Source organism: Oryctolagus cuniculus, chromosome 3, assembly GCF_964237555.1.
Source record: "Oryctolagus cuniculus chromosome 3, mOryCun1.1, whole genome shotgun sequence".
In the NCBI taxonomy this organism is placed as follows: Eukaryota; Metazoa; Chordata; class Mammalia; order Lagomorpha; family Leporidae; genus Oryctolagus; species Oryctolagus cuniculus.
The window spans coordinates 160,035,942-160,045,773 of record NC_091434.1 but is presented as its reverse complement, the minus strand read 5'-3'; the positions used below and the strand labels follow the sequence as shown (position 1 = coordinate 160,045,773).

General features: G+C 41.3%; 1 pseudogene; it reads left to right on the top strand.

Annotated features, from left to right (window-relative positions):
• Positions 1–8,052: 8,052 nt before the first annotated feature.
• On the top strand, positions 8,053–9,565 carry LOC100338811 (activator of 90 kDa heat shock protein ATPase homolog 1 pseudogene; annotated as a pseudogene).
• The last annotated feature ends 267 nt before the right edge of the window (positions 9,566–9,832 follow it).

Sequence of the window (9,832 nt, the reverse complement as noted above, 5' to 3'; positions counted from 1 at the left end):
ATGTTTCAGTGAACCAGGTCAAGGGATATATTGATGAAGCCAACATAATTATACACATTGCAAAAGTTATAGACATTTAAATGTAAAATACAAAAACAATATAAAACTCCTAAAAGATAACATAAGAGAAAATCCAGAATGCCTTGGGCATGGAAATGATTCTTTAGATACAACACCAAGGGAACAACCTATAAAAGAAATAGTTGTTAAGCTGGCCTTCATTAAATTAAAAGTTCCTACTCTGTGAAAGAGACTGTCAAGAGTACGAAGACAAGCCACAGACTGGGAGAAAGTATTTGCAGAAGAAATATCTAATAAAAGGCTGTGACTAGGGGCCGGCCAGTGGCGCAGTAGGTTAATCCTCCACCTGTGGCACCAGCATCCCACAAGGGCACCAGGTTCTAGTCCAGGCTGCTCCTCTTCCAATCCAGCTCTCTGCTGTGGCCTGGGAAAGCAGTAGAGGATGGCCCAAGTGCTTGGGCCCCTGCACCTGCATGGGAGACTGGGAAGAAGCACCTGGCTCCTGACTTCAGGTCGGCGCAGCTCTGATTGTTGCGCCATCTGGGAAGTGAACCAACAGAAGGAAGCCCTTTCTCTATGTCTCTCCCTCTCACTGTCTGTAACTCTACCTCTCAAATAAATAAACAAAATCTTTAAAAAAAAAAAAAAAAAGGCTGTGACTAAAATAAACAAGGAACACTTAATACATGACAATAGGAAAATAAACAACCAGATTAAATAGTAGACAAAAGACTTACAAAGATATTTTTCCAAAGAAGATATATAGATTGCAAATAAGTGTATGAAAAAATGGTCAACATTATGTGTCATTTGGGAACTGGAAATTAAAATAGCAGTAAGATATCACTACATCTTATTTGAGTGAACACAGTCCAGAACAATTCCAACTTCAAGTGCTGATGAGCACATACAACAACAGGAACTCTCTCTCTCTTTCATTCATTGCTGATGGGAATGCCAAATTGTACTGCCAATTTGCAAGACAGTATGACAAATTCTTACCAAGATAAACATACTCTTATTGTATGATTCAATAATTGTGCGCTTTTTCATCTACCCAAATGACTTGAAAATGTATAACTGCACAAAAAAATCTATACATAAACGTTTACAGCAACTTGATTCATAATTGCCAAAATTTTGAAGCAACCAAGATGTCTTTCAATAAGGGAATGAATAGGTAAACTGTGGTATATCCAGGAAATGGAATAGTATTTAGAGTTAAAAGTAAATGATCTGGGGAAGGCCTTTGGCACAGCATTTAAGATGCGTCTTGTAATTCCCACATCTCATATCATAGTGCTTGGGTTTGAGTCTTGGCTCTGCTTCCAATTCTAGCTTCCTCCTAATATACAACAGGTGAGGTCTGAAGTACTTGGGTACCTGCCACCTACATGGGAGACTCAGATTGAGTTGCAGGCTCATGGCTTCCACCTGGCCCAGGTAGATATTTGCAGGATGAACTAAGAGATGGAATATTTCTCTCTCTCTCTCTCTCTCTCTCTCACACACATTTTTAAGAGAATGAAGTTTTTTTAAAACAAATGAGCCATGAAAAGATGTGGAGAAAAATTTATATTACTGGGTGAGATTCCAGCCGTATAACATTCTGGAAAAGGCAGAAATACAGAGATAGTAAAAGGATCAATGGTGTCCAAGGGTTAGAGGAAGGGAAGGATGAACAGGTGGAATACAGAGGATTTGAGAGACAGTGAAACTATTATGTATCAAACTATATATTATGTGTAATATTCCTGTGGAATTGAGAAGTCACTCTTTCCTAGCAAAAACCAGAGGGAATGCTAAACAGGCACAGTGTGAGACTGCCTCCCTTTCAAAAGTCTTCACATGAGGCCCACGCTGTGACATAGTAGGCTAAGCCTCCATACAGGCACCAGTTCGTGTCCTGGCTGTCCCTATTCTGATCCAGCTCTCAGCTATGGCCTGGGAAAGCAGTAAAGAATGTCTCAAGTGCTTGGGCCCCTGCACTTCTATGGGAAACGCAGAAGCTGCTCCTGGGTCCTGGCATCAGATCCGACCAACTCCAGCTATTGTGGCCATCTGGGGAGTGAACCAGTGGATGGAGGACTTTTCTCTGTCTCTCCCTCTCTTTCTGTCTGTAACTGCCTTTTAAGTAAATAAATTAAATCTTTTTAAAAAATCCTTCACACTCTGGATAAAAGAGAGCTATAACATAGAAAAAGACACTTATTTACTATTCCTGATAAATATAGCCAGCTATCCAGCTACATGAAGGTGGATAAGAGGCTCCATGATAAGTTGACAGTCACATAAGAAAGGGCTAAGAAAAATCCTTGAGCAAACTACCACAATAGGTCACAGAGTAAAAGCAGTGGACCCTAGAGCAGAAGAGATGCAAAGTTGTTGATTAAATGAAAATCTTCTTTCTCCCTTCCTTTAGAACTCTTCCTGGTAAAAACCAGAACAGGCAACTGGGACTAGAGGTGGGACTTCCACATGAGAGCACTTCCCAGAGCACTGGAGTTTGCAATATTGTTGCACACATGAATCGTTTATGCTCAATGATGGGCAAACTAAGGAAGCATTCACGTGTAAACACATTCTCCATACATTTCTTTTCAAAAACAATGGCACTTCTATGAGTATACGCCACTTACTACTGTGTTTATTCACATCAGGAAGGTGATGATTTTAAGGATAATTAGCTTAGTTTTAGGTAGGGAAAGTTACAATTTCCTAGCATGTTCATAGCACAGTGGGAGTAAATTGTGAACTCTGGTATAAGCATAAGAAATTATTTAATTGCCTACATATTTTATGGAGTACAATCAGTTCCATGAGTTTGAAATAATGAGACTGCCACATGGATTCAAAACATGAAGATATCAAATATGGTTTAGAAGATCTGGATAAGCTTCAAGCTGAAGGTACTTTTGAAGGCTTGAAAAATAAGCAGGATTTTAATGGGATAAAATCACAAAGGGACTCCAGATGGAGTGGAGTTGGGAGGGAAGAGGCAGAAGAAAGAGACAAAGGATATACACAAAAAGTAACAGACAGTGATTTTTGAGATTTGGATGTTTTTGGAAGGCGATGCATAATGGGCAGTTGGGAATTTTTATAGGAGTATGCAGTTGGTCATCTGTGCTGAAGTGAAGAGGAAAATTATCTACAGAGAAAAGAAGAAACATGAAAATAGAATTATGGGCTCAAATGACAAGCTATGGAAGAGGAGAACCATGAAAAGGCAAAGTTGCTGAGGTGATTAAAGGCTGGGTGAAGATCTTATCTATCAGTTTCAAAACCGTGAAGGGGATAGTGGGTAACTCACTTAGGGAAGACAGCATCCTGCCTGGAACTCATGTGCAGCGACTGTGGTCTCTGAGCCTCTCCCCAGAGGTCCTTTAGCCAGCATTCAGAGGATCCCTCCTGAAGAAGGGATGCCTGCACAGTGCCAGCCTCTCAACGTTATGGCCCTCACATTTACTCCTGGAGCGTTGGAGGAACAGAGTCTGGACAGAGTCGAACTAAACGAGCAGGTGTATGGCGCATGCTCGCTCCATCTCTCTTTGTGCCTTTCAAATAAATAAACAAATCTTAAGCAAAAAAATCAGGATTTAATTCCGAAGAGAAATCTATATTGTGCTCAAATATAACAAAAAGTTGTCTTTGAAAACGATCTTCAAGCTGCAGTTTTTTGTAGGGAAGCCCTTGAACAAAAAAAAAAAAAATTCTCATTCTGCGCTCTATAATTTTGGTTATATTTTTACATTTATATTAATTATAAACATAGCTCAAAGATATACAAAATAAAGAAGATGGAACTTGATTTATCTTCTAATGGAAGCACTTGTTAATGCATAACGAATTATCTTTACAGATTAAAAATTAAGCAGAAGATTGCCAGGAACAAAAAAGAATCCTTTGATATGTAAAAAGAGAAGAAAGCTCTCCTTTAAAAAGAACATTCTATCTGAAGACTATCAAAAGATTTACAGTAAGGGGAGCTGTGCTGAGGAGAGGGATATGTTTAAATTTCCAAAAGTCCATATGGACATGTAAAATTAGAATCATGAAGCAAAACATTCTCTTTTTATATAACATCAGAAACTTTCACAACAAGCATCCGGGGAAATCTTTTTCGGATGTATCAAGCATTATGCTGGTTGTTTCAGCAATAGTCATACTTGGAGGTTACATGCTCAGTTTTTTTATCCCACTCATCAGTCAGCAAAATCACTCCTCTTATTCTGTGCAGGAATAAGAAAGGAAGAAATAACATAGGGAAATATTTCCTCCACCCTATTCTGGAAATCCTCCCCACTCCGGAACACAAAAACTAAGGGGGAAAAATCTGCTCCTCTCACACCTGTCTCCAGGGTGACCAGATAGATGTTCTGATTTACTGGAGCAATCATATTTTACACTGACTGTGATCATTATTACCATTGAAGCTTCTAATCCTCAAAACTGTTCCAAGATAGACAATGAATTATATGGGTACCTATAGTAATTTCCCTGTGTGAATCCAGAAGACGCATAATACTGACAGTAGAAGATTTATAATAATTTCTACTTGGCCTGCAAAATGGAAGAATAGGAAACTAAAAAATAAAATCAAGCATGAAATAAAATTATTGATTTTGATTTATCAAATAGATATATTAATTTATTAAGTTGATTCTTTAATACATGTATGAATGTTTAAAATAGTTAAAAATAAGAATTTTAAATTTTTATTGTTTGTAATATTTGAATTACCTTATTGTTCTCCCTCATTCTTTTTATTGCATTTGTATATCTATGTATTTACTTTTATTTGAAAGGCAGAGCGACAGAGAGACATGCAGGCAGACATACAGTCAGATAAAAAGAGACCTTACATCCATTTTTTGCTCCAAAATTGCCCACAAGATCTAGGGCTGGGCAAGGTCAAAGCCAGAAGCCTAAAACTCACTCCAAGTCTCTCACGTGGATAGCAGAGGTCCAAACACTTGAGCCATCACCTCCTGCCTCCCTGGGTGCACATTACCAGGAAGCTGGAATCTGAACTAGAGCCAGTACTTAAACCCAGACATTCTGGTATGAGATTAGCACATCCCATGCAGCTTCTTAACTAGACAAAACACCTATTCCTGGTATTTTTAAATTTAATTGAAGAATTGTTAGCCATCATTAATAAACCAATGTGTACTTTTCTTTTTTAAAACATCTATTTAGTTATTTGAAAGGCAGAGTTATAGTGAGTCAGAGAGAGGTCTTTCATCCGGGAGCTGCACAGATCAGAAGCCAGAAGCCAGGAGCTTCTTCTGGGTCTCCCACGTGGGTGCAGGGGCCCAAGGACTTGGGCCATTTTCTACTGCTTTCCTAGGCCATAGCGGAGAGCTGGAATGAAAGTAGAGCAGCTGGGTCTCAAATGGGCACCCATATGGGATGCCAGCGCTGCAGGTGGCAGTTTTACCATCTATGCCATAGCACCGGCCCCACCAATGTTTACCCTTTCACCATTTCTATTCACAAGAGGAAAGCCTTAAGATAATCTTCAGTCCGAGTTAATGAGTACACTGAAATATTCCACTTATTTCTGGGTAAGGTCCACAGAAAATACACCACAATTTTTTTCCTGGATTAATAAATTCTAATGCCATTTAAACATTTTTAGTAGATTTTATAACATTTCTTTGCTTGAAATTAATGAGAAACAAATAACATGGAAAATGCCTAAATGGATCCTAGGCTCATTAGTCAGGGAGGAACAAGGAAGGGGGTGCTGGGTCCAGGAAGACCAGTGAAGCCTGCACTTCAGGGAATGTATAGTGTAGAGGACAAGGCTGTATAATGCATTACATTTCAAACTAACATTGAGATTTAAAATGGGCATTGCACTGGAAGCAATAGTTAAAAATGCAGGCAAAGGAGTGATTGCAGCTTAATTAAATCACAGCAGATGATATACTTATTTGATTTTTTAAGTACCCAAAGAAAAGAAATTCCTATTTTTACTTTATAATGAATTCATGTTCCAAAAAATGTACTCAGAAAAAAAATCACATTGGAATTGAAGTCAAAGAGAGACCCAGCTTAAAATGCAAGACAATTCTTTGTGGGAAAATACATTTGATGAAAGAAGAGAAAACATGAGGCAGAAATTAATATAAATGGAAATTTAAGAAAAAAAGTCAACAAAAGGTTTGATTATTGCCTTTCAAAGAGTTATAACTTTTAAAAGATCTTTAAAAATAAACCTGCTGACAGAGTAGAAAACTGAAAACATTGACTGAACAGGAGTTATGAAAACAATTTTTTCTGTATTGCCTTTAACAAGAAAATTAAAGGGAAATGGCACAATTAAGAAACAATTTACATAGGCTGTGAGGGGGAACAAAGAAAGGAAGACAACTGAGGGTGAATCTTTCAAGGGAAATGGCACTACTTGAACAATACTGAGTCTATTGACAGGGAGTTAAGTCTGGTAAACATGGATGTCCTCCTTTGCATTACTGCATTGCTTCCCATAAGACTCCCTGCTATACCCCTCCCTGCTCCAATCGAACTGCAACCACAGTGTCCTCTTACCAGCTTCAGTCAGAGCATGCTACTCCTCTCCTCAAAGCTCTTAGATGGCTCCCCCTTTCCTTCAAGACCCTCAGGATCCCCTCTGAGCCCACTTTTGACTGCCTTTCCTATCCCTCCTCCCTGGATCACTGTCTAGTCATGCCATCACCCTTCAAGTTCCTGCAACAGACCAGCCTGTGCCTCCCTCCAGCTCAGCATTTCTCAAACGGCAGCCAAGACCCTTTCAAGGAATCTATAAGGTCAACACAAAACAAACAATGAAAAAACTTCTTTGGAGTTCTCCATAAATTTTAAGAGTGAGACCAAAACTTCGAGAACTGATGTTAATCTAGTTAATCCACTCCAGCTCTTCTTTTCTACATCTTGTAGGCTTTCATGTGTAAGAAGTGAGGGGGTGCTGGGGAGCCAATGCAATCTCCTAGTAGCAGGAAATAGCCAGAGGTCTTGAGTATAATGTCCTTTGCCTCTTCAAAGCTTTCAGTGCAATGTTCTTTATCCACCTGGCTACTGTTACTTACCCTCTCCGTATTTAAGGCTAAAGTTTAAGGCTGGCGTACTGGTGACTCATTTTTTCTAGCCTGAGCCACCGCTTGGCTGCCCAGGCTGAATGTCATCCTCTGCTGGCTCTACCAACTGCTCTGGATCTGCCCGTGTGTTCTGTCCGTCCTACGTGTCTTCTGAAATACTTGCCACTGGGCCTCTTGTTCTGCTATGGTGACTCTCCCTGGAGGTTTGCCAGCTTGATACTCCACAATTTCAGGTCAGTCTACACCACACAGGGTCAAAGACAGCCCAGGAAAGCTACATCTCTGGGCTTTCCTCCACCCGGCCATAGTTCATTTGCGGGACTGTGCTCCAGATTGGAATCTGGCAGCCAGCATGCTTGCCTCCTTTCAGAGGCTCAAAAACTGAGAGGGAGAATGGAAGGGCACCTCTGCACTCTGCATATTATCTCGGTTAATTAAAGGTTGTTAGTACTTAGCTAGAGCCAAAACCCAGAGAGGAAAAATGCAGAAAGACATCTGTTTCCCTACCTCTGACTCTGATACTCTCCACCTCCTCCCAAAATTCCTGGGTTTTACCCCAAGGAGGGCCTGGCAATGTAAGAAGAGAGGATACTGTGTAACTGTTCCTCTGAGTTCTCCAAACTTAAGGAGCTATTGTCCTGCTGCACAATCCAAATTTGTATATCAGCAGTAGAATCTTATTTGTGTATCTCATGCAAAAAATTTTAAATTCATCCTAACAAGTGGAAACCTCCTAAAAACTAAGGTAAATATAGGAGGTAAGAAGGGGGAAAAAAGAAAATTATATTATTTATTGTCAAAAATATCACTTAAAATATATTTATTAACTGACTTAATTAATCCTCACATCAAACTTGTCAAACAGGTGCTATTGTGACTATGATTTCAGAAATGAGGAAACTGATGCATATGAAGGTATGTAACCTTGTTTATAAAATGACACCACTAGGACTCCCACCAGCCCTGTCCATAAAGCTTATGCTAATATGCCTTTTCTAGAAGTTTTTGTAATTAATTCTTATAAAAAGAGGAAAGTAAACATTAAGGCTTCAAACACAATATGTGACAGCTTGGGAGCTGGTGGGGTGCCATTGGAAAGCCGATGGCCAAGTGGGGTGAGGGCAACGCACACTGGATCACGGGGGAGCAGACAGACGCCACCAACATCAACAACTGGCACTGGACAGAGAGGGATGCTTCAGATTGCTCCACTGATAAGCCAAAAACACTGTTCCCGGCAGTGCACCTGCAGAATGAAGAGGGCAAGTGTGGGGTGACTGAAGTGAGTAAGCTTGATAGAGAGGCATCCATTAACAATCGCAAAGGCAAAGTTACCTTCTTTTATGAATGGAGCATCAAACTCAACTGGCCAGGAACCTCGAAATCAGGAGTACAATACGAGGGACGTGTACAGATCCCCAATTTGTCTGATGAAAACAGTGTGGATGAAGTGGAGACTGGTGTGAGCCTTTCCAAAGATGAGCCTGGGCTGGCGCCATGGCTCACTAGGCTAATCCTGCACCTGCGGCACCAGCACACCGGGTTCTAGTCCCAGTTGGGGTGCCGGATTCTGTCCCGGTTGGCCCTCTTCCAGGCCAGCTCTCTGCTGTGGCCCTGGAGTGCAGTGGAGGATGGCCCAAGTCCTTGCCTTGCACTCGCATGGGAGACCAGGAGAAGCACCTGGCTCCTGGCTTTGGATCGGCGCAGTGTGCCAGCTGCAGCAGCCATTGGGGGGTGAACCAACAGAAAAGGAAGACCTTTCTTTCTCTCTCTCTCTCTCTAGCTCTTTCTCTCTCTCTCTCTCTCACTGTCCACTCTGCCTGTCAAAAATGAGCCTGACACAAATCTTGTGGCCTTAATGAAGGCAGAAGGGGCGGAACTTCTAAAAGAAGCACTGGGAGTTTACATCAGCATTCTCATAGCAGAGTTCACCCGGGGCATGATCTTGCCTACAATGAATAGAGTCAATAGACCCAAAGCGAGAGCCAGCACGGAAACCTGTGGAACTCAAGGCTAAGTCCACTCCTCAAAAAGCCAGGCCAGTCCTATTGGTGTCAAAATCCCCACTTGGAAGATCACTCTTAGAGAAATATTCCTGGTGCCACCGGAGGAGCTCTACAGAGGGCTTACCACCCAAGCATTGGTATAAGCCTTCACCCGTGCTCCTGCAATGTTAGAAGCAGACGAAGGAGGGAAGTTTCACATGGTAAATGGCAATGTCTCTGGGGAAATTTCCTATATGGCCCCTGAGAAACAAAGGTTTAAATCTTGACCAGAAACCTTGACCAGAGGAGCACTTTGCCACCATGACCTTGACTTTCATTGACAAGAAAGGAGAGCTGTGCATGGAAGGCACAGGCATCCCTGCTCCTGAGGAAGAGTGGCCACAGTAGGGCTGGCAGTGGCACTACTCTTAGGACATCAAACAGATCTTTGGCTCTGGAGTATACTTATTGTAGCTCCAGCCTGCCCTACACTTCAGCCATCTCCTGAGGGGGGCTTGTGACTGGCAGGATTACACCCCCAATCCCCTCCACATACACCTTGGATTTGTCCTTGTTTTCTGTGGGGTGGGCTTAGAGGGTGATTTCTCTTTTGTGTACATATGCTGAACAAACATAATTTTAAAAACATGCATGTCTAAGGAAAAAAAATTCCAGTGGCAAATCATCTGAGACAGATTGAAGCCATGTATTTCTTAGGAGTGTATAAGTGGCACAGTCTGC